This window comes from Ambystoma mexicanum, chromosome 5q (genome assembly GCF_040938575.1).
Source record: "Ambystoma mexicanum isolate Mex_15411 chromosome 5q, UKY_AmexF1_1, whole genome shotgun sequence".
NCBI lineage: Eukaryota > Metazoa > Chordata > Amphibia > Caudata > Ambystomatidae > Ambystoma > Ambystoma mexicanum.
The window spans coordinates 334,443,692-334,471,088 of record NC_090933.1 but is presented as its reverse complement, the minus strand read 5'-3'; the positions used below and the strand labels follow the sequence as shown (position 1 = coordinate 334,471,088).

At 49.4% G+C, this 27,397-nt stretch overlaps 1 protein-coding gene across 2 annotated transcripts in view; it reads left to right on the top strand.

The window, feature by feature from the left end:
• The window catches only part of MC2R (melanocortin 2 receptor), a 310,324-nt gene that overhangs the window by 259,574 nt on the left and 23,353 nt on the right, over positions 1-27,397 (top strand). The window lies entirely within an intron of this gene.

Here is a 27,397-nt window from a genome sequence, read left to right as displayed (position 1 = left end):
CAGATGGTGCTTGCCCCGACATGGCGACCCCCGAGGCAGGCGTGGGTGGTCTACTGGGTCCTGGGGCTGGGCTGTGGAGCGATGGTATCCCAGTCGGGAGTCTACTGTTCCAGCAGGGGTGGACACAGCAACTGGACCCCTGCAGATGGCTGATGTACAGGCACCAAATGGCAGGGCAATGTGGCAGCAGGCAGGCAGGCAGCAGCAGCAGATGGCTCGTGGGAGGCTGCTCGGGGCTATGGGGGGCAGTAATTCGGCCTTCTGGGCAGGAGCGTGGTCTTCCGTGTGCTTACGCGTGGCCAGCTTGATACGGAGTGAATTTCCACGTGAAAAATCTGCACGTCAGCGTGTAATTCGAGGAAAGGGCCTTAGCGCGTAAGCACGTCAGCACGCGTACGCGATTTCATTGGACCAAAGGCCCTTAGCGCGTAAGCGCGTCTGTGACGTGACGCGCGCGGGCGTTTCCCTGTGGGTGCGCATCGTGATCCAGCACGTGTGAATATCGCACGTAGCCGTGTGAATGCATGTCATGTAAGTGACGTGACGCGCGCGGGCGTTTCCCTCTGGGTGCGCATCGTGATCCAGCACGTGTGAATATCGCACGTAGCCGTGTGAATGCATGTCATGTAAGTGACGTGACGCGCGCAGGCGTTTCCCTGTGGGTGCGCATCGTGATCCAGCACGTGTGAATATCGCACGTAGCCGTGTGAATGCATGTCATGTAAGTGACGTGACGCGCACGGGCGTTTCCGCCTGCACGGGTTAAAGGTGAGCGTGTCCGCCATTTCGGTGTACGTGCCTTTCGTGGAGACCGACGTGTGTGTTGCTGCTCCGTGTTGTTTCACCACCATCTCAATTTCACATCTAGGACGTATCCCTAGGACGTATCTCTTCTTTTGGCGGGGGTATTGGCTACGCGTGTTTTTCTGCATCGCGCTAGTCAGACGGTGAGTTGCGCACGCTATTTTCCCACTGTGGGTGCTCCTGTGTATCGCACCCGTTTTCGAGGTCATAGTAGCCTGCGTGTCCCACGCGTACGCGTTTTTCGTGTTCCTGGGTGCCACCGCGTACTGCGGGAGGTTAATTCCACGCACGTAGGCTGCAGGGGTTGCGTGCACGGTTTGACTGCAGTTTTGGGGTGCCTGATCGTTGCGTGACCCGTCACTACATCACCGGGGTCACACACAGCCTTGCAGGTGCAGGGGTGCTGTTAACAACTTGCATCCCACCCCCTTCACCCCAATTGCCCAGGACAATTGTGGTCTACACCTCCAATTGGCACTACTCCATCTGTGCCGGCACAACTCCATCTGTGCCATGGCTGGGAGGCCAAGAAAGGTGAGGGGCGCCTCAGCTGGGCGTACTCCTCGCGGCGGACGTGGCCAGGGACGTGGCTGGGCTGATGAGGGAGTAGGGGGACTCCAGGGTGTCCAGGGCAAACGCAGAGGGGCCAGAGGCAGGGGTGCGCCACTTGAGCACAATGATGTGCCACGTGTTGGTGCAGCCATGCCACCACCCCCTGCGCCTGCAGGTGATGCAGTTCTTGCACCTGGCACTGGCGCCCATGTGACCCGGCAGTCCATTCCATCGACTGCCAGGGCCCAAAGGGTAGTGGTGGCTGCAGGTGCAGCTGTGAACACCACCACCCAGGCTCAGGGTCTGCCAGCGCAGTCTGCGTTGGCACTCAAAGGATCCCTTGACGATTTCCAGCAGGTCAGGAGTAAGACCGGAGGTGCACGCAGGGCTGGCCTGACCAAGACATGTGTCCCTGGGGCAGCAATGTCATCTGCTGCCCCGTCCAGCCGGGTGTTGACAACTGCAGGGGCAGGTGCAGCCAACAGCACCCCGGTTGTGACTCTACCACTCGGGACAGTTGCGGTCAATGACCCTGGCACGGCAGATGTAGCTGCGCAGGGCCCATTCCAGGGCACCCCGCAGCCACAGACGCATGTCAGCCCTTCGGTCGTCCTACAACCTGCCACTCCCTTGGTCCAATCCACCGGTCCCACTGGCCATGGTGATCAGGGCGGCTATTGCCAGCCAGGGTCTGCGCCATCATCCAAGAGGAGGAAGGTTGCATCTGCAGCACAGGCTGAGACCTGTAAGGATATTTGGCGTGTTACAGTACAGAGTACAGCAATACTGCACAAGTAGCAAAAAAATTTTTTTGCAGCACCACCACCACAAGGGTGCGGTGCATTGCTATATGGGTTAGCAGATTAACAAGGAAAGACAGGCTATTCAGTCAAAAACGATTTTAACATATAAGATGCAAATCTATTTTTACAGTTAAAAGCACACGTGCTCATTTAAAAATGCACACTATTTTTCACCTGAAATGCCTATATTGCTAGAGACACATTTGAAAATTAACAGCTAACCTATTAACCATTAACCTGACTAATAAAACCTTATTTAATATAACCCACTAATAAAATGTGTTCTCTACTGCAGAATTAGGCATACTCTGAAAACCATTTAAACGTGTGTGCAGATTTTTTCTCTTCTCTTCTCTGCCTGATTCTCCGTGTTTTTGTGTACAGTAACTGCAGGAGAAGGAAGTCAGATTTGCAACAATTGCAAATGTATAAGTGAAGCTATTGTTGAAGAGTAGGAGGATGAGAGATGATGGATTTCATTGGGACACGTCATACAGAGGGCTGAGAGGAAAGTTTTAGTGGGCAGTATCAGGGAAAAAGACAGGCAGACATCTTTCTGCACTACTGGGGAGAAGACCTGGCTGTGGGGTCCTGACTGAATGCAGATTCCTGTGTCCTGCTGCAGTCGAGATTGGGGAGAGCTGAAAGAAAAACCTTTCCACTGGCTGAGGCATTCATATCTGAAAAAGCTGAGAATTCCAGGCAATGACCCCGGCTTGAGAAGGCAAGCATTCCTTTTTGCTGGAGTTAATCCAAGAGAGCCACATTCACAAAGAGAACAACTAAAAAGATAAGGTAATGAGAAGTGTGGGAGCTGAGTGTGTACGGTAATATGCAGTCAGTGTAGGATTCCTGTGCGTGTCTTAATCAAATACCAATGTTGCAATTTGAGTTCTGTTCTCCGCCACGCTCTTTGCAGTGTGTCATAGACAATGCTTTGACTGTACCATTTTATTTATTTCTGTAAAGAATGAGATCGTGTCTAAATGCAGCTTTTATAATACAGAAAATATTTGAAAACAGACGGGTGTTTTATTTTCTATTTACCATTACAATGCCGATGATGTGGGGAGATTTTTAAACAGTGCAATGGCCATTTTAAGACAGATGTGTGCATGTCAGAATCAGTATGAATAATTGTGAGTGACTGTAGCATAGCTTGTTGGAGGTACATGAGCCAACGGGAAGAGAGACTCTCTGAACATAGCTCCCTACCGTATATAAGGTAGTGGAAATTACCACAAGACTACCACATATAGCTCTCTGTCGTAAATAAGTCAGTGAGTTCGCCCATGGTGGCACACCAACACTATCACTGGAAATGTGGTATTCCTAGAATGCAGGTCTGAGGTCTCTCTAGTGATCACACGAAAAATCTAAGCAAAGATAAGGGATTCTGGACATTGGGGCCACAAATAAAACAAGGGAATTATGCTCACCAAAATACCACCAACCACGTATACCAAATATGCAGGTCTGGGTGCTGAAATAATGCATGTCCATTGTATTATTGTTGCACATGGCCAAATCTGAATACAAAGAGTGATTATTGCTAAGTTATTTTTCGGCGGTAATAAAATACCGTCAGGCCCCAAATCTCCACAAAATACCCTACATATTTATGGTGCGTTGCAGGCCGGGAAAGTGATCATAGAGTACCTACTGGGCGTGGCAAGCGTGTCTCACACTGCCATTTGCACATTAAAGGGAACCCATTTTATAATAGCAGTGTGCCACTAAAAAACGAATTTCAGAATGTCACAAAGGGAAACCACATTCTCAGATCTAGTGCAATATTTAGAGGCAAAGTTATTTGCACATGGGAATTGGTCTTCGAATAGCACGTTAGACTGGAGTAACCGCATTCAGGGTGAGGTGCAGAAAGAAAAACTAGACAATATTTTTGCAGAAGGCAGCATAATTCAGGTCTGCCTTACAAGATTATTGAATGCAGCCGATAAAAGTGCAGAGAAAGACTGTTTAATACGGCTATGCGGCAAAATATGGTTTATTTTAAACAAATCCCTGCGAATGCAAGAGAATGATACTCAGCTAATTAACAGGTTAAAGACTGAATTAGATGGGGCAAGTAAAAATCAGGAAATGTTGAGAGCAGAATTGGATGTATGCCAAAAAGACATGCAATTAAAATGCAGAGACTTTGATACTCAGTTATCCAAAAGCAAGAAACAATTTGAAGATAGTGAGCACGAATTGACACACTTAAAAGCCTTAGTGGATCACATTAGGCAGGATAAAGATGAGGTTGTTTCAGAAATGCAGATTTTACAAAAAGAACATTGCGAAAAAGAAGGTGATCTCCAGAGTGTAGAACAAGAAATGATTAAAATGATCCAAGAAAGAGACAAGAGAAATAAAGAGTTCAATGAATGCCAAATGCAAATGTGCGATATGCAGGAGGCGATTAATAAAATGAGTGATGAAAATAATTATTTGCATGATGAAGCCAACAGACTCCTTAAAAAGTGTAAGGACTTAGAACAGCAAATGTGCATCCCCAGGTCCCAGGAGAGGCGGCAGGGTACCACCTTCAATGGAGTGGAGGTGAATTCTAGCTCTGCCCAAAGAGCTAGTGCCCCAGTGACTGGGCCGGTGACTGAACTTGGTTGCAGCGCCCTTGGGGGATTTGATACTCCCATTGGGGGCAGTCACCAATCTCATACACCTGAAAACAGGATTGACTCACAAAATAGTGCAATTCCATGTATTGCAACAAGTAGCCCCATAAAAATAATGAAATCCATTAAAGCCCTGATCAAACCATTTAAAAAGGGAGGTGAATGCTGCATTGAGGATCACTTAGAAGCGGTGCATGACATTTTTAAAGCATTCCAGATACCTAAGGAACAGTACAGACAATATTTTCATTTAACTTTAGATGCCCCGACGGCCAGCATCATAAGGGGATTAAATGAACAGCAGAATATGACATGGCTGGAGTTTGAAAAAGAAATTAGGCGTCATTTTTCTCCTTTTCAGTCATTGCAGGAGGCAAAGAAAGTCGCGTACACTATTACTGCTGGACCTAATACATCCCCTCGCCAATTTTTACAAGACTTAAAAAGAGCATTCTCTCGCTTTGATGTATCTTTTGACTCAAATTCCAATGAGTTTAAAACCGCATACTTCTATGGGCTACAGAAAGACATCATATCCCAATTGGTCCGTGAATTTGACCGTGACAAGTCCCTTGAATGGATTGTACATCAAAGCACAAAGCTATATGAGGTACTCTATTGTCAGGGTAGAGAAAGTGATAAAATGAAAGATACTAGGCCTAAATCTAAAGAACCCTCAGCCACAGTAATGGAAATCAGGTCAGCCAAAATGTCCCTTGAGTCTGCTCAAAGCCAAGGTAAAAATAATGTGACACCTGAACAAAGGGGTAATCAACAAAGATCGCCATTTCCTGTACCAATGTTCCAATCACATGATCCTGGTAATAGAGAGAGCTACATCAGCCCTAGATATTTAGGGGATAGACCCCGGGTAAGATATCGGCCTGATATGGCAGGTATGAACAATAACCAGAGACAAAATCAAGATCAAAGAAATGATGGTCCCTACCAGTCATTGGGGACACAGAGTAGGTTTGATCCCAACACCATGATATATGGTAATCAGGATAGGCCCCGATATGTGGATCGATTTACTGATAATGGAAATCAACATAGGGGCCAGTACCCACAATCTGAGAGACAGGACATGAGGCAAAACGTGAACTACAGTCCACGCCAGTACAATGATTCCCCATCAAGGGACTATAATCAAAGGATGGGTGCAACCCGCTCCCCTCCACAAATGAATCAAGAGTTCAGAAACCATCCCAACCGGTATCAATCACCTGAGAGGTATCAGAATAGATCCAATCAGGGGGAAAACAACCAATATCGACCTAGGCCACAGAAAGAGGATCCTAGAGAGATGGAAAGGTTCCAGTGCCTTGAGGCCCAAGTGAAAATGTTAGCTGAGCAAATAGGAAAGCTCTATACAGCGCAAAAACAACCTTCCAAAAGGGGGCTGATGGCCATAGCAATGACCGGGGGGCTTCCGAAAAGTGACTAAGTACTCATGATAACTGCAGTGCCAAAATGACAGATTGCTCTGATATAATTTTGCATAACGACTCTGAGATGCCTAATGGATTAAAAATGAAAGTACCAGTAAATGAAATTGTGACAGAAAGTGCAAATACTTCTAAAAAAGAGGTACGGTTTAACTTAGAGCTAAATAAAACAGTAAAGATTTGCACAAATGAAAAAGAAACATTAGGAATTCCAAAAGAACAAAGGAACAGATTTAAGAAAAATGACTCATGCATGGGGAATACCAGTGAACAGGGAGTAAGTGGGGATGCCATAGCTCCTTCCCTGGGCAAGCAAAACAATGACCAAACACAGACAGAAAAAGGAAATACTCACAAGGAGGGTACAAGTCAATCACCTGAAGAATTCTTTGAGCCACATATTTTTGAAGAGGCTGAAAGGGCTGGTATTACACTAAATGATCACAAATGCACAGAATTAAAAAATGACAAATTGCTGAATGATGTTGTTACACATGTTCAGTTGGAAGGTTGTAATGTGGTCTCTGATGTTACCCAGATGGATGGGCGAACGGTGGCCACACTCCAAAAAACCTCTGAACATGGAGAAATGAATAAAATATCTCGCACAGAAATGGGTAAAAAGGAGGGAAAAATGTCTTTTCATTTACCAATGTGCTTAGCCAAAAGTGAAAAAGACCTGAGAAAGGTGAGCCCTGAAATCAGTAAGAATTCACATTTCTTATGTGTATTAGAGGAAGTTGAGGACAGATATTATGCACCCATCACTGTAGAAGAAAAATGCCACACCTTCGCTATGATTGACACTGGCGCACAGGCCACAATTATGTCCAAGGAGCTGGTAAAGAGTATCAATGAAGGGAGGCCTCCACAGAGTCAGATCACAGTGAAGGCAAATCAAGGCCCAGTGCATAACTTTAATGGGGAGGAGGTGCCCATCATAGGTGTAACTGAGGTTGACATAAAAATAGGAAAGCACAGAATGAAACAAGAGGTATTGATCACATCTATTTGTGAAATTCCATTTCTGATGGGGACAGATTGCCTGAAAAGATTGTCTCCTCTCATAGATGGGGTGAATGGAGTGCTGTGGTCCTTAACCAAAAAACCATTGAGGCCTAAGAAACTAAAATCACAAAACAGCAATATAAAAGAATGTCACACCGTTGCCAAAACAAATGATGCTGTGGAGGTATATCTCCAGAATAGCTGCATACCTAGTGTCACTGTTATATTAATGTGTCAAGACAAAGATCAGAGCGACAATGAAAAACTACCTGTACAAATATACTTGGACCCAAGGAAAGATTGGCAGACTGCTATAGATGAGCACACATTACGTTTTTACTTAAAAGAGAATACATGCAAACAGAATATTGTTCCTAAAACAGATTCAGAAAAACACATTACCACTCTGGCAGAAATACACATGGAAGATGAGCAACCATGGGTTCACGTTGGTATAAATGATTATCTTAAAACAATAAAAGCCACTTTAGCGCTTGAACATGAAAGGAGTTTCATTAATGAGAAATTGTTGCAAAAAATTATGGAGAGGGAAGAAATCCCGAAATTTAGGATTAAAAACCAATATGTTTCTGGGTTGGACAGTCCAGACTTTGAAAACCGAATTGCAGGCAGATGCATGCTTAAAATTAGCATTGGGCAGAAAATAATTTACCATAATGTATGGATAGTGAGTGGAGCACAAAATGAATTTTACATGGGCAATGACATCATGCACAGAATGTGTATGGTGTTAGATTTCCTTAATCAAAAAATATGGTCACGCCTAGGTGGTCCGGCACCTGAATTTGAAGACAAAAGAAGGGCTTATCATTGTGCACAACTAGTTCCTTATGCAGTCGAATTACAAATGAGGAAAAATACTATTGTTCCTGCATTTACAAAACAGTTTGCAATAACACTGAAATGCAAAAATGGACAGCAGATGAAAGGCTCTGATGCATTTGTATGCCTGAATGAATCCATAAAACAGCAAGGCCTGGATTATGAATACATTCCATTGGTAGACATTGGTGAGGGATCTGTAAAAATCATGGTAAATAATAAAGGTTGTCAGGATATTCATTTAGAGGAAAACTCCCCATTAGGAATGGCCATACAAAAATCACATTATACGGCAGATTTAAATAACATGGTGATTGGGAATATTCCTGAAAAATATGTAGATGCCAAGAGCGAGTTGCCAGAACACCTGGACTCTCAGCCCAAAGGAATATTTAAAATTCATTCTGTGTATCCTTATGATTCAAATGAGACAGTGTGCTGCCATCAAGAGGATTGCATAATATTTAATTTAAATGAAAATGAAACAGGAAATCAGCCCATTGAAGTGGAAGCTGATATGCCAAAATATTTAAAAGTGGCAGCTCTACAAAAAGACACAGCCACACAGTTAGAGGAAAGCGCTGAGATTCCTTTACCAGAAGAGTTTCCAGAATTTTCCAGAATGGTAGAAGAGCAGATCTCCTTAGCGGATGCATGTGACAGCGATGGGGATCGAAACGACCTGAGGGAAATATTTATGGAGTTTAAGGATGTATTTGCAAAAGATGCTTATGATTGTGGTTTAACTGATTTACATGTGGCCACACTACCAGAAGGTTGTAGCAGAAATCCAGTGTTTGTACGCCAGTATAGACTACCGCTGGCATGTTTAGAATCATTGGCAGAGATTATTAAAAATTTGGAATCACGGGGAATAATTAGGCCCATTCATAGCACATCCAATACGCCTATATTAGGTGTGTTAAAGCCAAATGGTAAATGGCGGCTGTGTGCAGACTTAAGAGAGTTAAATAAAAGAGTACCAGTATCTAGGTGGCCACTACCATTCATTGATCAGGGCCTAGCTCAGATACATGGTTCAAATGTATTAACCACATTAGATCTCACATCTGGATATTGGTGTGTGCCATTGGCAGAGGAGATACAACACCTATTTTCCTTTACATTTGACAGGACTCAATATGCCTGGCTTAGAGCTCCGTTCGGGTACATCAATAGTGGGAGTGAATTTGGCATATTTTTGAGAAAGGCCATGCCGGATGCAGCGGAAAGAGGAACAATAGTTTATGTGGATGATGTCCTGATAAAAAATGAAAACCTTAAAAGCCATTTTGATGAAATAAGACATGTGCTTGGCCAATTGCAGAAAGCAGGCGCCAAAGTATCTTTGCAAAAAGCACAATGGTGCAAGAAAAAAGTGAACTTTCTAGGGCATGAAGTGACTGAACATGGGCTTAATCCACAAAGGAAGAAAATAGAGGCCATACAAAGATTAAAAGATCCTAAAAATGTGAAAGGAGTAAAAAGTTTATTAGGGATGACAGGCTATAACAGAAAGTTCATTGAGAATTATGCAGAAATCACTCAACCATTGACTAAACTGCTTAAACTAAATACTCCCTGGAGATGGGAAAGAGAGCAGTCTGATGCAGTGGCTAGATTGAAGGAATGTCTTGTAAAGGCACCATGTTTAGCATACCCCATAAAGGACAGGGATTTCTTTATAGAAATAGGCTTTTCTGAACATTGTATGTCAGCAGTGTTATCACAAAAACACGATTTGAATCACAAAACCATTGCATATGCAAGTAAGGCATTTTCCCAAGTTGAAATGAAATTTAATGAATGTGAAAAGGCCCTATTAACCACTGTGTGGGCGCTACAACATTTTCGCCCCATTGTTCAGGGAGAAAAGGTGATTATTGAAACAAATCATCAACCTTTGCAATTTTTAGAGAGTAAAAGAATTAGATCAGGCAATCTAGCGCAATCCAGAATCACTTCATGGACGCTGGCATTACAAGGTTTTCCCGTAGAAGTAAGATATGGACAAAATAAAAAGAGCCCAATTGCTCAAGGGTTAGCTGACTTACATGACTGTGCAGCTGAACAAATAACAAATGAAATGGATGTGGAAGCTAGTTTACAGGAATTTGAACAATCACCACACAAAGCTTTTGATGAAAAAACATGCAAGGATTTGCCAACTGTATATGTGGACGGTTGTGCTTTTCACATTGAAAATGACAATAATAAACAATTAGTGGCAGGAATAGGAAATGTCTGGTTGAAATGTGAAGGCGTTCCTAGTATAGGGATGAGGATTGGAGATAGGAGCAGTCAGGTGGCGGAATTGGCAGCCATCTATAAAGCAATTGCTACTGCAGTTGATAAAAAGTTCAGTGAAATTGTCCTGGTGACTGATTCTGACTATGCACGGAATAGCTTTGTGGAGTATTTGCCTGGTTGGAAAGCAAGAGGCATGGTTACATACAACAAAAAGCCACTTAAACATGGAAAAATGATACAAGCCATAGACAAATTGGTGTCACAAAATAATTTAACAATATACTGGAGAAAAATTCGTGGGCATTTAAAAACACCAGGAGAGGATAAGGAGGGAAATGATAAGGCAGACCATCTGGCTAAGATTGGGGCTGTGATGGGAGAATTGCTACCTAGTGATTATTTAATGGGTGAAATACAAATTGATGCAGTCACACGTTCTAAAGCACCAAAGGAGGTAGATCAACCGGTGGTGCAGTGGAGTCATGACACGCCAGACCAAGATTTGATTGAGGCACAAAAGAATGATCAAATTTTGGGAATCTATTATAATCATTTGATAGATCCTGAACAAAATCCTTTAACAGAAAAAGATTGCATGGGAAAAGAAGAGTTGAGGGTGTTATTAAAGAACAAAACACGAATCAGATTACAGGATGGACTCATGATTAGAGAGTCCATAACAGGACAAATACAGTGGGTAGTACCCCTTTCATTCAGAGGACTAATGCTACACCATGCACATGATGCCATAACTGCAGGCCATAGAGGTTCACAAAAAACATTAGAAATACTAAAAGATTATGCTTACTGGCCTCATATGTCCCAAGATGTGGAATTATATACTAGAGGATGTCTAGTATGCGCCCAATTTAAACCTGCTTCACCAATGCATAGAGCACCATTGATGAAAAGAGGCCTAACTCTCCCATGGTCAGATTTGCAAATAGACTATGTAGGTCCTTTAAAAAGGTCGAGCAGGGGACACCGTTATATTTTGAGTGTGGTATGTTTGATGTCGAAGTGGATTGAGTGCATTCCTGCACCAGATTGTAGTGCGCAAACAGCAGCCACATTACTGGTGAACCATGTGTTCTCAAGGTTTGGGTTGCCACAAAGAATTGAGTCAGACAGAGGAAGTCATTTCACAAGTACTCTAATGAGTAAGGTATGGCAAATACTAGGTGTGAAAAGGAAACTACATATCGCATATCGGGCGGCGTCTTCAGGTACAGTTGAAAGAAGCAATAGGTCTGTTGTGGATATTTTAAAGAAATTTGTGGCAGAAGCAGGTTCCAGCTGGGATTTACGTTTACCGTTGGTTTTGATGGCAATCAGGTCGACTCCTGCCAAAGCAACAGGTGTTAGCCCCCATGAGGTCTTAACAGGTAGGAAAATGGTGTTACCACAACACCTACTATACAGAACACATGAGCAAACTCTAGTGAGTGCATCCACGGTTCATGAATATATTGATGAACTGAGGAGGCATTTGCAACATGCATTTGCTTTTGTGCAGAGAAATCTGGAAAGGGCTGCTGACAGTGCTAAGTCATATTATGACAAAAAGACATCAGTAAAGGAATACAGTGAAGGGGATCAGGTGTACAAGTTTCATTTTGGAAAAAGTAAACAGAAAAATTCTAAATTTCTAGCAGCCTGGCAGGGGCCATTTCGAATTATAGATAAAGTCTCTCCTGTAGTGTATAAAATTTTGAAAAATGAAGGTGAAACAGCAATAGAGCAGTTTGTCCATGTAAATCAAATCAAACCATGCCATCCCAGACATGAGATCAGGCAGCTTGAGCATGTAGAAACAGATAGAGTCCCTTGAGAAAATAAATGGGTGTAATCAGGAGGCAGTGACAAAGAAGTTAAAAAAAAGTTGATTGTTATGATGGCACATAAACACTGTAATATATGTAAAAATATATAATATAAATATATAAATAAATAAATAAATAAATAAATAAATGCACATATAACAGAAGCTCGTGGTTGGTGTGCAGAGAGAAAGTGTATTAAATATTGAATGCTGTTTTATATGTGTTTGTTTTCTTTTAACTTGTGTTTAATTTCAGAAGAAAGAAAAAAAAAAAACGAAATATTTTTACCAAGCATGTTTGATTTTTGGCAAAAGGATGAAGTTAGTATTGTGCTATGTACTTAATCTGTTTATTTTCTATTTTGATTTAGACAATTAACATTATTTGGTCGGAGGTTCCGGGATCAGAGGCCACGGGAGACGATGGAGTCCCCTGGATGAAGACCAAAAGATGCCTGCCTCCAGGTGGAGGTGAAGACAAAATAACCGGAATGCCAAAAGAGATGACTACTGTGGATTCAAGATTGCCAAGATGAAAGAGTACTCGAATGAACCGAATAACATCGCTGGTCGGGACATACCAAAAGAGACAAAACAAAAGTTCCGGCATATGAAGTTCCACGTATTTATTATTTTCATTATTTATTTTAACTTGTTATATTACTTATTTGTTTTAGTTAGTTGTTTTATTTCATTGTTTTTAATTGACTTGGAAAATTTAAACTTAAAGTAATGCCACTTCCACTGAGAAGGCAAATGTGGAACATTTTATGAACTGATGGACTCAGATGAAATGTTGATTGCAAATTTTCATTGATGCACATGAATATTCATTTTGTTGGATTGCTATATTGTATAAAAAATAGAACAAGTTGTTTTTAGGAATTGGCTTGGATTATAGCCAAGTTCTAAAAACAAAAGGAGGGTATATGTAAGGATATTTGGCGTGTTACAGTACAGAGTACAGCAATACGGCACAAGTAGCAAAAAATTTTTTTTGCAGCACCACCACCACAAGGGTGCGGTGCATTGCTATATGGGTTAGCAGATTAACAAGGAAAGACAGGCTATTCAGTCAAAAACGATTTTAACATATAAGAAGCGAATCTATTTTTACAGTTAAAAGCACACATGCTCATTTAAAAATGCACACTATTTTTCACCTGAAATGCCTATATTGCTAGAGACACATTTGAAAATTAACAGCTAACCTATTAACCATTAACCTGACTAATAAAACCTTATTTAATATAACCCACTAATAAAATGTGTTCTCTACTGCAGAATTAGGCATACTCTGAAAACCATTTAAATGTGTGTGCAGATTTTTTCTCTTCTCTTCTCTGCCTGATTCTCCGTGTTTTTGTGCACAGTAACTGCAGGAGAAGGAAGTCAGATTTGCAACAATTGCAAATGTATAAGCGAAGCTATTGTTGAAGAGTAGGAGGATGAGAGATGATGGATTTCATTGGGACACGTCATACAGAGGGCTGAGAGGAAAGTTTTAGTGGGCAGTATCAGGGAAAAAGACAGGCAGACATCTTTCTGCACTACTGGGGAGAAGACCTGGCTGTGGGGTCCTGACTGAATGCAGATTCCTGTGTCCTGCTGCAGTCGAGATTGGGGAGAGCTGAAAGAAAAACCTTTCCACTGGCTGAGGCATTCATATCTGAAAAAGCTGAGAATTCCAGGCAATGACCCCGGCTTGAGAAGGCAAGCATTCCTTTTTGCTGGAGTTAATCCAAGAGAGCCACATTCACAAAGAGAACAACTAAAAAGATAAGGTAATGAGAAGTGTGGGAGCTGAGTGTGTACGGTAATATGCAGTCAGTGTAGGATTCCTGTGCGTGTCTTAATCAAATACCAATGTTGCAATTTGAGTTCTGTTCTCCGCCACGCTCTTTGCAGTGTGTCATAGACAATGCTTTGACTGTACCATTTTATTTATTTCTGTAAAGAATGAGATCGTGTCTAAATGCAGCTTTTATAATACAGAAAATATTTGAAAACAGACGGGTGTTTTATTTTCTATTTACCATTACAATGCCGATGATGTGGGGAGATTTTTAAACAGTGCAATGGCCATTTTAAGACAGATGTGTGCATGTCAGAATCAGTATGAATAATTGTGAGTGACTGTAGCATAGCTTGTTGGAGGTACATGAGCCAACGGGAAGAGAGACTCTCTGAACATAGCTCCCTACCGTATATAAGGTAGTGGAAATTACCACAAGACTACCACATATAGCTCTCTGTCGTAAATAAGTCAGTGAGTTCGCCCATGGTGGCACACCAACACTATCACTGGAAATGTGGTATTCCTAGAATGCAGGTCTGAGGTCTCTCTAGTGATCACACGAAAAATCTAAGCAAAGATAAGGGATTCTGGACATTGGGGCCACAAATAAAACAAGGGAATTATGCTCACCAAAATACCACCAACCACGTATACCAAATATGCAGGTCTGGGTGCTGAAATAATGCATGTCCATTGTATTATTGTTGCACATGGCCAAATCTGAATACAAAGAGTGATTATTGCTAAGTTATTTTTCGGCGGTAATAAAATACCGTCAGGCCCCAAATCTCCACAAAATACCCTACAGACCCCAGACACAGCCACGGTCTCCTTCACGTCAAGGAAGAAGCCTTTCTCAAAGGAGGAACTGGACTTCATTGTGGGCTACGTGAAGGGACATCCGGACATGATAGTGGGGCCCGATTCACAAAGTACACCTGCCCAGCGGAATACCCACTGGAACCATGTTGCGGATGATTTGAGTGCAATCGGCCATGAGGTGCGCACAGGTGCCGAGTGCAAGAAGCGTTGGGATGACCTCAAACGCAGCGCTAAGGCCAAGCGTGCCTCTAATTACAGCATGACCCAGGTGACTGGCGGTGGGCCAGCACCTGAGGAGGTGGTCCTCACTCCGCAGGAGACACTCGTTGCGGAGTTCATTCCAGCTGGATTGGTCCAAGGTGTGGGAGAGATGCAGGACTATGATGCACAGTCCAGTGAGTGTTGTTGCGTGTATGTGCAGCCCGTGTATGGTTTGCCTGTGTAATGTGTTGTGCTTGACTGGCACTACATGGTATGTGTACATGGTTCTCATGTGTTTGTCCTGCAACGCATCAAAGATGCATGCTTGATGTGCAGGGTGGTTTACATGTAGAGCAGAAGGGGACTGTCCTCATCACCACACTTGCCCCAGAGCCACTTGCTAGTCACCCAGACGGCCCTCCAGTCCATGTTCCTGCTTGCTGGCCCTCCTGCATGTAGCCCAGGGTGTTTTCCACTCAGCACTGGAACTATGTCATTGCATGACTCACGTGCAAGTGTCCTCTGCCCTTCATGAAGGGTGTCACACTTGGACTGGGCAGTTGGCAGATGCTCCACAGGGACATGGGTGCCCATTCATGCTCCATGTGCTCTACATGCATGCCACTTTCCGTGCTATGCGGATGTTACTCCTGCTCATATTCCCTCTAACCTCGGACTCCTCCTCTCCTTCCCTCATCTCTGACTGTTTGTCTGCAATCCAGGAATGGTGTGCTGACAGTGACCTCTGCCTCAATGCCAGTGAGACAGAGATTCTACTCATCGGCACACCCCCTCCCTCCTCCACTGCATCTCTCTGGTCGCCCAATCTTGGCCCTCTTCCTGCCCCTGCCTGCAAGGCAACAAACCTTGTGGTCAGCTTCGACTCTACGCCCTCCTTGTCTCCTCACATATCTGACTACTATGAGTACTCACACTACAAGCTGCACCTCCTCAGAGGTGTTCTTCCTTTCAACTCCTTCACACAGAAGCTCACTGTCTCCCAAACCCTGGTTATTGCAAAGATGGAGTACTGTAACTGCCTGTTTCTCATACTGCCTGCCTCTACACTCCGCCCTCTGCAACTTGTCCAGGACAGGTCTGCAAGACTTGTCCTTGGCCTCAAGTCCAGGCACCGGCATCTCTCCAACACTGAATGCTCAACACTGGCTCCCAGTGGCTGCGAGGATTGAGTTCCAAACCCTCTGCATTGTTCTCAAGGCCTTCTGGGGCCTGGGGCCTGAATACCTTCAACTGTCTCTTCCGATATATCTTCCTTCTCATGCTGTTTGCTCATCTGCCACCAACTACCTCAGGCTCATCCACTTCTTCTGGCACCGAGTTGGGGGAGGTTCGCTCTCCGCGGCAGGGGCATCCCCCTGGAGTCGCCTCCATGCCTCCCTGAAACTTGAGTAGATCCATCTCGTGTTCCAGATGCACCTCAAAACCTTCCTCTTTGCTTCTGCTTTCCCTCCCCCTCTCCTCTTCTGATTGTTGCCTGGCACTGCACTGAATCTACAAGTGTGCCAATTCGACTATTTAGGACCTTGGCCCGGGCAACCTCAACTTGCATAGACTCCCAGTCGACCCCTGCACTACGGGACTGTCTCTGTATCCCTACAGCCCCCTTGCCAGCACTTGTCTGCACTGACCTTGCACTTGCCAGCATCTGGCACATTCATCATATTTCCCTCTACCCTGGACTGCACTTCTAGCCCTCACTTTCCCCTTGCACATATCCCTTCACCCTACCCATGCACTTGCGCAATGTGAATGTCAACAGGCCTGGTAGGATCGTTGGCCGTCTTCCCTTTGCTCACCCCTACCTGCCTCATCGCCCCTTGGAACACTTCTGAATAGGCGCGTTAGTTATGCATTATCAGATCATATCTATGTGACCTTGCCTGGATGATGATTGTGGTACGTGTCTTGTATGTGCTACATTTAATGGAATTTGTTTGGCCATCCCATGCACACTCTGGCCCTGTCCTGCATCCCACACATCTTTAGGGTGTCACAGTCTCTGTGGGGCACAGTCCTCCCCCACTTTCAGGGCCACTGAATCTGTCCATCTGCTGCAGTGGCTTTTGCACACTCGGGTGCACTACTGAGGGTTCCTCATGGGTCCTGCTTACTGTCCCATCATCATCTGCTGTGTTGACAGTTGACTCAGATGATGCCATAGATGCCAGTCAACACTGTCTGCAAAGGCATATGTCTCAGTTCTGACTTTTGCTACCATGCAAGCCATCCCAGCAAATTGAATGGGGGGTGGTGGCCCTTTGCTTCTAGCCATGCAACCCATTGCATGCACATGTCACGTGATGCCTTAACGTGCCCTTCCACTGACTTCCATATATATGATACACATCATGGAGTACTTGTTCATGTAGATAGTGAATGACATATGCATGTTCGCCACTGCAGGAACACACTTCTGAGCCATGTTACAGTGTTCTACATGCCTACACACTGATGCAATGTCACATTGACCATGCATGCATGCCCGGTAATCTTTTGTGTGTGACATGTCTGCATCATGTGTTGGCTGTCTGTGTGATGTGTGTAATGTACTCCTGACATGTGTCCTGATGTATTCATTTCTCTCCACCTTTCAGATGATGACGCAATGGAGCCAGAGGATGGTGTTGTCATGCCTGACACAGGGTTGGTATCACATGCACGACCCGGCACAAGTGGGGGACGTGGGGTGGTAGTCCACGAGAACCCACATGTGCTTCAGTCCATCTTGGGTATGTCTGGCTATGATTCCAGCTCAGATGACCACTCTGACAGCCATGTTGAGTTGGATGTGCATCAGGTCCATACATCTGCGGTGAGTGATTCTGATGTGGACACTCCTCTTTCCGCGACACCTGCATTGAGGGGCCAGTCAGGGGTGGGACCTCTGCCTGTGGTGGGTCGGGACGCAGGGTCACCCTCCACAACAGTCTCTGATGTGCCTGGGGCATCACGTAGACGGGGGCATGTAGTCGTGCAGCCCCGGGCGGTGCCAACCCCACAAGGACGCCCGGTCCTTGGGTCCCGCAGGTGTCAGGCCCGGCAACGCGGTGGCCGCGTGCCACCGAGGTTAACTGAGTGGGAGCAAGACATGTCTGCCAATTCCGAACGTCAGGGGGCAGCACTTGATACCATCGCTGCGAGCATGGAACGTGTGGCCCATTCTGTGCTCCCCCCTGCTAGGCAGGTGCTACTCCAGCAGCAGGCGGCACGGTCCATGGCCCGCTCGCTCAGGTTGGGCATGGCGGCCTCTGACAGGGCACGCCAGGCTGGAATGTTGTCTCTGCGTCAAGCTATTGATGCTCACGCAGAGGCACACATGAAGGCCCTGAAGGAGGAGTATGCCTCCCTCAGATCCACTCTGGGTGTCCTCTTGATGTCCCAGAGGGTGCGGGCAGAGGAGAGGTTTGAGCAGCTTGAGCGTACCATCTCGGCTGAGCTACGTGCTTGCCGGGAGGTGCATCAGTTGTCCAGCCAGACCACGCAGGAAGAACTCCGTGCTACACGTGTTGCCTTGCAAGAGGAAGCACGTGTATCACGGGAGGTACTGCATGCAGACCTGCGTGTAATTGCTGCACAGAACCAGGCTCACCCGTCCGGCAGACTTGCTGCCGACGAGGGGCAAGCTGCGCCTAGGTGTGGTCAGGCTCCTGGCCCACGTCCTCCTTTAGAGGAAGAGGCAGACTCGGACGATGACTTATCTTCCACACAGGTCGTGGTGTGCCGGCGTTGAGCCCATGGAGGTATTTTTTTTTCCTCAACATCATTGCATGTGGGTGTTGAGATGCACCCTGTACCTCCCCCCTCCTGGGTGCCTTCCCACCCCCTCGGGTCGTATGTGGCCATTTTTGATTTTTCCTTTTAGGTTAGTTAGTTTAATTTGTTAAACTAGTTTAGTATTGTTTTTAGTTTAATTAGTTAATTTAGTTTAATATTGTTTTTAGTTTAATCATTTTATCTAGTTTAATTTTGTTTTTTGTTTAATTAGTTAATATAGTTTAATATTGTTTGTCTATTGTGCATTCATGTGACGGTGTGGTGCTTTGTGGTTTTTGAAAGCATCCACTGTCTGTTCCAGCAGGGCCCTTCGAGCTTGTCTTGTGTATGTGTTTGCAGCTTGGGTCCTGACTCACATAGGCCACTCCTGCTTCCCTTATCTATGGGCTCGCTAGGATGGTTCGGTATAACAACATTTTACACAAGGGCATTGGACTTGCCTCATAACTGTGGCCTGTCTACTGCTGTGATACTTGTGTTCACACCCCTAGTGGGGATTGTTTGCGTTTCATCCACCCGATGTCTGTAGTTATTTTGGGTGATTGTGTGATTGATTTATGCATTAATTGTTGTGGATTGTCATGTATGTCTTGTTCTTGCATGTAAGTGTGCTTGATGCACTTCATGCTGTGCACAGTAGCCTGCAACCTTGGCCTGTGGATGATGGTGGGAGGTGTTTGGATGTAGCTCTGTGACCTGGCCCAGTGACAGACAGCATGTAGACACACACAGGGGACTTTCATGTCTTGATTTTTTCTTCCATGCACTTCCTGCAGGTGATTGAGGCTCCAGACTGCCTTTGCCAGCAGACACGGGGACGACTGATGCAGAGGACTGGTCAAATTCGGTGGTGCAGATGTGTGGATGTGTGCGCAAGCAGGGGCACAGGGCTTGTGCGGAAACGTCCAACAGTAGCAGACGTGTTTCCAGGTTCTCCAGCCAAGGTGAGCAGCACAAGGGCCCACACCGCAGCCAACCTTCCACCAGGACACTTGCACATGCATGCTGAGTGGCACCAGTGCTGTGGTGCTTTGCCAGGCATTGTTGGATATGCACACAGTACAGCTGGCATACGTTGAGGGCCAAATGGCAAGTGGCTTTACATGTTGTCAGTGGCACATGCTGGGGCCATGAGACATTTCCAGGAGTGATCCCCGGTCCATTGAGGCATACTTATTGGTGTAGTGGCATTCCTAGCCATGTCCTGATACGACGCACAGGGACACCCAGTGAGGCACAGATTCGTGGCCAGGGCATGTTGTTAGCATGTGCTAGTTGGCAGGTGCACTGGCTATTGTGATCTGCGGCTGCCAGTGCACAACTTGTACTGCAGTTGCACCTTGATATGTACGTCGAGCAGCTCAGCCAGGGACCATTGTATCATGTGCGCATCTTGTCCCATTGGTCTTCCGTTTCCCGCACGGCCACATGCGCCTGCCTTACTGCATTGACAGTGTGTGCACCATCGGTGGGACAGGCTAACGTATGGGTGCACAGCAGCAGACAGGGATGGTTGCTTGTGGAGGAGTCACTTGCTTTGGCCCATGGATGGGGGGGAGGGGTGTTGTGATGACACATTCAGATTAGTAACTCACGCTCTCTTTTCAGCATTGGAGTGCTCCTGTTACCGGACCAGAGAGTGCGCAGGCAGGAGGCCAGCACTCACCCCAGGGATAAGTGTCTCTTTGGCTTGCATGTGACATTTCTGGTGAAGTGTGCATGATGTACATGTTTAGTATAATTGGGTATGTGTTTTTGTGGATACTTGTAATTTGCATACTTTCTTTTGCTAATCCACATCCGCTCTCCTGCCCCTCTTTCTGGTTCTCCTGGTTGACAATGCCTGTCCATGCTACGTATCCCAGTGCCTGCTTCCACGCAAGGTTCTCTGTGGCCTGTGTAGGTTTGACCTTGCAGGCACACAGACCACGGAGGGGGTGCTTGTTTTGTGGCACTCCTGCGCGTGGACAGCAGAGCTGTGACACTGGCCATCAGTTGTTGCATCATCAATGTATGTTGAGGATGGTATATGGTGCCCTTCCTGTTTGAACATTGCTGAACAGTGCTACCTTGGTATTTCGATCATTGTGCTTGTGCATGTGCTTGGACATTTCCTGCTACTTCGAGTCGTCTATTGGAGAGTCATCATGTTTTTTTTTACGCCTACAAGATATTTGCATTTTTGGGGGGTTTGCCTCCTTGTAGTTCTCTGCAATTTTGTATTTGTAACAGTAAATGTGGCCTCTGAGGGGGCTGGGCCCTATTTACACGCAAGCTGTGACATGGTGAGCAAGGGGTAGGGGCATCCTGTTGGAAAGTGGCCTTGCGGGGAGAAGGCTGCATGCCCCAGAGGTGGGTGTTCTGATGGTCAAGGTGATGTGGGTTGGGAGGGTGTGTGGGACATTCCAGGGATTGTCATGGCCTGTTTGTGATACGCACCTTGCATTGGTTCCTTTTTTGGTCACACAGGATTGGTTCTGTTTGAGTAGCTAGGGATGCACACAATGTGGCACTTCCGTGGCAACATTCTCAGGGTGTTTAGGTTGTGACAGTTGACTGTCTCTTTGTCATCATCGATTGTCACCTGGTATGTGCCAGCCCTGTGTGCACTCCGCAGGGGTGGGAGTTTAGGTGAAGTATGTGGCCACAAGCTGGGTCCGGGCTGCCTCGTCACGCGCCCTGTCCCCACCCACGGGCAGCGCCTGTGCATGTGGTTGGGGATGTGGGGGCACCACCATGTCCACTGGTACACCCTGCCGTGTTGCAACATTGTGCAGGACACATGCTGCCACAATGATCCTGCACACTACTGGGGGTGCATATAGTAGCTGGCCACCAGAGCGGTCAAGGGAGCGGAAGCGTGACTTTAGCACTCCGAATGTGCGCTCCACTATGCCCCTGGTTGCAATGTGGGCTTCGTTGTACCTTACCTGGGGTGGGGTGGTGGGGTTCCGGATTGGCGTCATCATGTGGTTGCTCAGAGGGTAGGCACTGTCCCCTGGGGAGGTGATGATAGTTGTGATTATTAGGGTTTTGGTATTTGGCAGTGTGTGACATGCATGCATGTGCACAGGCTTTTGTACTCACCTAGGAGCCATGTGTCGCCATGCTGACCAGCTTCCAGGGCCCGGCTCAGGGCGGACATTCGGTATATGAAGCTGTCATGACTGGAGCCAGGGTAGTTTGCATAGACGGAGGTGATGATTCCTTTAGCATCGCATACAACCTGCACGTTGATGGAATGCCAGTGCTTGCGGTTCCGATAGATGTGCTCCGTTGCCCTAGGTGGACGTAGGGCCACATGGGTGCAATCTATGGCACCAAGCACTTTAGGGAAGTGTGCAACCCTGTAAAAGTCCTGGAGCACGGCCTGCCTTTCTGCAGGTGTTCTGGGCATGTATATGTGCCTGCGGACGGAGGGGCGCGCAGTGATGATGTTCAAGACCTGGTGTAGGCAGCGTGACTGCGTGGCCTGTGAGACCCCCCCACTATGGCAGTTGCCCGATGAAATGACCCAGTGGCCAAGAAATGCAGGACATTGAGCACCTTCTCCAAGGGGCTCAATGCTTGGGAACAGAGTGTGGGTGATGTGAGGTCATCTTCCCACTCCCTGACGAGGTCTAGGATGACATGAGGTGGAAACCTATACCTGCCATAGACGTGGTCGTCGGGCATCCCAAAAAGGCTGGTCCGTGGTGTAAAAATGCGTGCCCTGGCTATTCTCCTCCTCCTGCGGTGTCCCTCAATCAGTGCAGCAACAAATGGGGCATTCATCGTCGCTGTATATACGCGTTTGTTGTTTGTGCGCACTTTTATGCTGTGCGCGGGCGCGGGACGCCTCCGTGTGGGCGGACTCGTTGGTTTCCCGTATTCGGGTGTCATCGCGTGTGATCGGAGGGGAGCGAGCGTACACGTGATTGGCCTGGGTACGTGTGTTTCTGGGTGCGCGGGTAGTTCCACACGCGATTGGTTGGAATCCACGTGTGTTCTGTCATCACGTGCAATGAGGGATACACCCTCGCACGTCACGTCACAGACGCGCTCACGCGCTGAGGGCCTTTGGTCCAATGAAAATGCGTATGCGTGCAGACGCGCTTACGCGCTAAGGGCCTTTCCTCGAATTACACGCTGACGTGCAGCATTTTCACGTGCCAAATCACTCCGTATCAGGCTGGCCACGCGTAAGCACACGGGAGACCACGCTCCTGCCCAGAAGGCCGAACTACTGCCCCCCAGAGCCCCGAGCACGCTCCCACCTGCCATCTGCTGCTGCCTGACTGCCTGCTGGCAGGTGCCCCACAGTGCTGGGGGGTGGGGGTGGTGGGACACATGAGTGGGGGCCTGGTGGAGGGTGGCCCTGGTGGCTGGGGGGTGGGAGACATGAGTGGGGGCCTGGTGGAGGGTGACCCTGCACTGCTGGGGGACGGGGGTGGTGGGACACATGAGTGGGGGCCTGCTGGAGGCTGCCCCTGGTGGCTGGGGGGTGGGGGTGGTGGGAGACATGAGTGGGGGCCTGCTGGAGGGTGACCCTGCACTGCTGGGGGACGGGGGTGGTGGGACACATGAGTGGGGGCCTGCTGGAGGCTGCCCCTGGTGGCTGGGGGGTGGGGGTGGTGGGAGACATGAGTGGGGGCCTGCTGGAGGGTGACCCTGCACTGCTGGGGGACGGGGGTGGTGGGACACATGAGTGGGGGCCTGCTGGAGGCTGCCCCTGGTGGCTGGGGGGTGGGGGTGGTGGGAGACATGAGTGGGGGCCTGCTGGAGGCTGCCCCTGGTGGCTGGGGGGTGGGGGTGCAAGGGGACATGAGTGGGGGCCTGCTGGGGGGTGGGGGTGCAGGGGGACATGAGTGGGGGCCTGCTGGAGGCTGCCCCTGGTGGCTGGGGGGTGGGGGTGGTGGGAGACATGAGTGGGGGCCTGCTGGAGGCTGCCCCTGGTGGCTGGGGGGTGGGGGTGGTGGGAGACATGGGTGGGGGCCTGGTGGAGGCTGCCCCTGGTGACTGGAGGGGTGGGGGTGGTGGGAGACATGAGTGGGGGCCTGGTGGAGGGTGACCCTGGTGGCTGGGGGGTGGGGGTGCAAGGGGACATGAGTGGGGGCCTGCTGGGGGTGGGGGTGCAGGGGGACATGAGTGGGGGCCTGCTGAAGGCTGCCCCTGGTGGCTGGGGGGTGGGGGTGGTGGGAGACATGGGTGGGGGCCTGGTGGAGGCTGCCCCTGGTGACTGGAGGGGTGGGGGTGGTGGGAGACATGAGTGGGGGCCTGCTGGAGGCTGCCCCTGGTGGCTGGGGGGTGGGGGTGCAAGGGGACATGAGTGGGGGCCTGCTGGGGGGTGGGGGTGCAGGGGGACATGAGTGGGGGCCTGCTGGAGGGTGCCCCTGGTGGCTGGGGGGTGGGGGTGGTGGGAGACATGAGTGGGGGCCTGCTGGAGGGTGGACATGGTGGCAGGGGGGTGGGGGTGGTGGGAGACATGAGTGGGGGCCTGCTGGAGGCTGCCCCTGGTGGCTGGGGGGTGGGAGACATGAGTGGGGGCCTGGTGGAGGGTGACCCTGCACTGCTGGGGGACGGGGGTGGTGGGACACATGAGTGGGGGACTGCTGGAGGCTGCCCCTGGCGGCTGGGGGGTGGGGGTGGTGGGAGACATGAGTGGGGGCCTGCTGGAGGCTGCCCCTGGTGGCTGGGGGGTGGGAGACATGAGTGGGGGCCTGGTGGAGGGTGACCCTGCACTGCTGGGGACGGGGGTGGTGGGACACATGAGTGGGGGCCTGCTGGAGGCTGCCCCTGGTGGCTGGGGGGTGGGGGTGGTGGGAGACATGAGTGGGGGCCTGGTGGAGGGTGACCCTGCACTGCTGGGGGACGGGGGTGGTGGGACACATGAGTGGGGGCCTGCTGGAGGCTGCCCCTGGTGGCTGGGGGGTGGGGGTGGTGGGAGACATGGGTGGGGGCCTGGTGGAGGCTGCCCCTGGTGACTGGAGGGGTGGGGTGGTGGGAGACATGAGTGGGGGCCTGGTGGAGGGTGACCCTGGTGGCTGGGGGGTGGGGGTGCAAGGGGACATGAGTGGGGGCCTGCTGGGGGGTGGGGGTGCAGGGGGACATGAGTGGGGGCCTGCTGGAGGCTGCCCCTGGTGGCTGGGGGGGTGGTGGGAGACATGAGTGGGGGCCTGGTGGAGGGTGACCCTGCACTGCTGGGGGACGGGGGTGGTGGGACACATGAGTGGGGGCCTGCTGGAGGCTGCCCCTGGTGGCTGGGGGGTGGGGGTGGTGGGAGACATGAGTGGGGGCCTGCTGGAGGCTGCCCCTGGTGACTGGAGGGGTGGGGGTGGTGGGAGACATGAGTGGGGGCCTGGTGGAGGGTGACCCTGCACTGCTGGGGGACGGGGGTACAGGGGGACATGAGTGGGGGCCTGCTGGAGGCTGCCCCTGGTGGCTGGGGGGTGGGGGTGGTGGGAGACATGGGTGGGGGCCTGGTGGAGGCTGCCCCTGGTGACTGGAGGGGTGGGGGTGGTGGGAGACATGAGTTGGACATGGGTGGGGGCCTGCTGGCAGGTGCCCCACAGTGCTGGGGGGTGGGGGTGCAAGGGGACATGAGTGGGGGCTTGCTGGGGGGTGGGGGTGCAAGGGGACATGAGTGGGACATGAGTGGGGGCCTGCTGGCAGGTGCCCCACAGTGCTGGGGGGTGGGGGTGCAAGGGGACATGAGTGGGGGCCTGCTGGGGGGTGGGGGTGCAAGGGGACATGAGTGGGACATGGTTGGGGGCCTGCTGGCAGGTGCCCCACGGTGCTGGGGGGTGGGGGTGCAAGTGGACATGTGGCTTGGCTGGGGGGCATGCCCATGGTGGAAGGGCTGCCTGCGGGACATGACCAGGGGTGCAGGGTAGTCCCCTGTGGTGTGGGCTGCCTGCAGAGGTCGTGGTGGGGGTAGAGGGGAGACCTGGGAGGACCCACACTGGCAATTCACCCCTTCGACTTCCCGCACACCCACGTGATACACTGCCCCACTCGCACAGGCCCAATCGCGTGTATAATTTCTCGCGCACCCCTGAAATGTAGAATTTCTCGCGCACCCCTGAAATACACGTACCCAGGCCAATCGCGTGTAGAATTTCTCGCGCACCCCTGAAATCCACGTACCCAGGCCAATCGCGTGTAGGATTTCTCGCGCACCCCTGAAATCCACGTACCCAGGCCAATCGCGTGTGGAATTTCTCGCGCACCCCTGAAATCCACGTACCCAGGCCAATCACGTGTAGAAATTCTCGCGCACCCCTGAAATCCACGTACCCAGGCCAATCGTGTGTGGAATTTCTCGCGCACCCCTGGAATCCACGTACCCAGGCCAATCGCGTGTAGAATTTCTCGCGCACCCCTGGAATCCACGTACCCAGGCCAATCGCGTGTAGAATTTCTCGCGCACCCCTGAAATCCACGTACCCAGGCCAATCGCGTGTGGGATTTCTCGCGCACCCCTGAAATCCACGTACCCAGGCCAATCGCGTGTAGAATTTCTCGCGCACCCCTGAAATCCACGTACCAAGGCCAATCGCGTGTAGAATTTCTCGCGCACCCCTGAAATACACGTACCAAGGCCAATCGCGTGTAGAATTTCTCGCGCACCCCTGAAATACACGTACCCAGGCCAATCGCGTGTAGAATTTCTCGCGCACCCCTGAAATCCACGTACCCAGGCCAATCGCGTGTAGGATTTCTCGCGCACCCCTGAAATCCACGTACCCAGGCCAATCGCGTGTGGAATTTCTCGCGCACCCCTGAAATCCACGTACCCAGGCCAATCGCGTGTAGAATTTCTCGCGCACCCCTGAAATCCACGTACCCAGGCCAATCGCGTGTGGAATTTCTCGCGCACCCCTGGAATCCACGTACCCAGGCCAATCGCGTGTAGAATTTCTCACGCACCCCTGGAATCCACGTACCCAGGCCAATCGCGTGTAGAATTTCTCGCGCACCCCTGAAATCCACGTACCCAGGCCAATCGCGTGTGGGATTTCTCGCGCACCCCTGAAATCCACGTACCCAGGCCAATCGCATGTAGAATTTCTCGCGCACCCCTGGAATCCACGTACCCAGGCCAATCGCGTGTAGAATTTCTCGCGCACCCCTGAAATACACGTACCCAGGCCAATCGCGTGTGGGATTTATCGCGCACCCCTGAAATCCACGTACCCAGGCCAATCGCGTGTAGAATTTCTCGCGCACCATTGGAATCCACGTACCCAGGCCAATCGCGTGTAGAATTTCTCGCGCACCCCTGGAATCCACGTACCCAGGCCAATCGCGTGTAGAATTTCACGCTCACCCCTGGAATCCACGTACCCAGGCCAATCGCGTGTGTAACTTCCCGCGCACCCCCGAAATACACGTACCCCGCTCAATCGCGTATTTAACTTCCCGCGCGCCACTTTTTTGATGCGCTGGGACTCTACCGCCTGCCTTCGTGTGGCGGCCGTGTTTCAGCTTGTGCGTGGCTTTGGCTGTGCGTGGCTTTGCCCTATTCGATTCCATGAATACGTGTGGTTCGAGTGCGTGTGGGCGTTCCGTCTGCTTCCCTGCAGTACATCCCCAGTTACGCCCTTATTTTCGAGAGTTGTTCCCCATTCCGC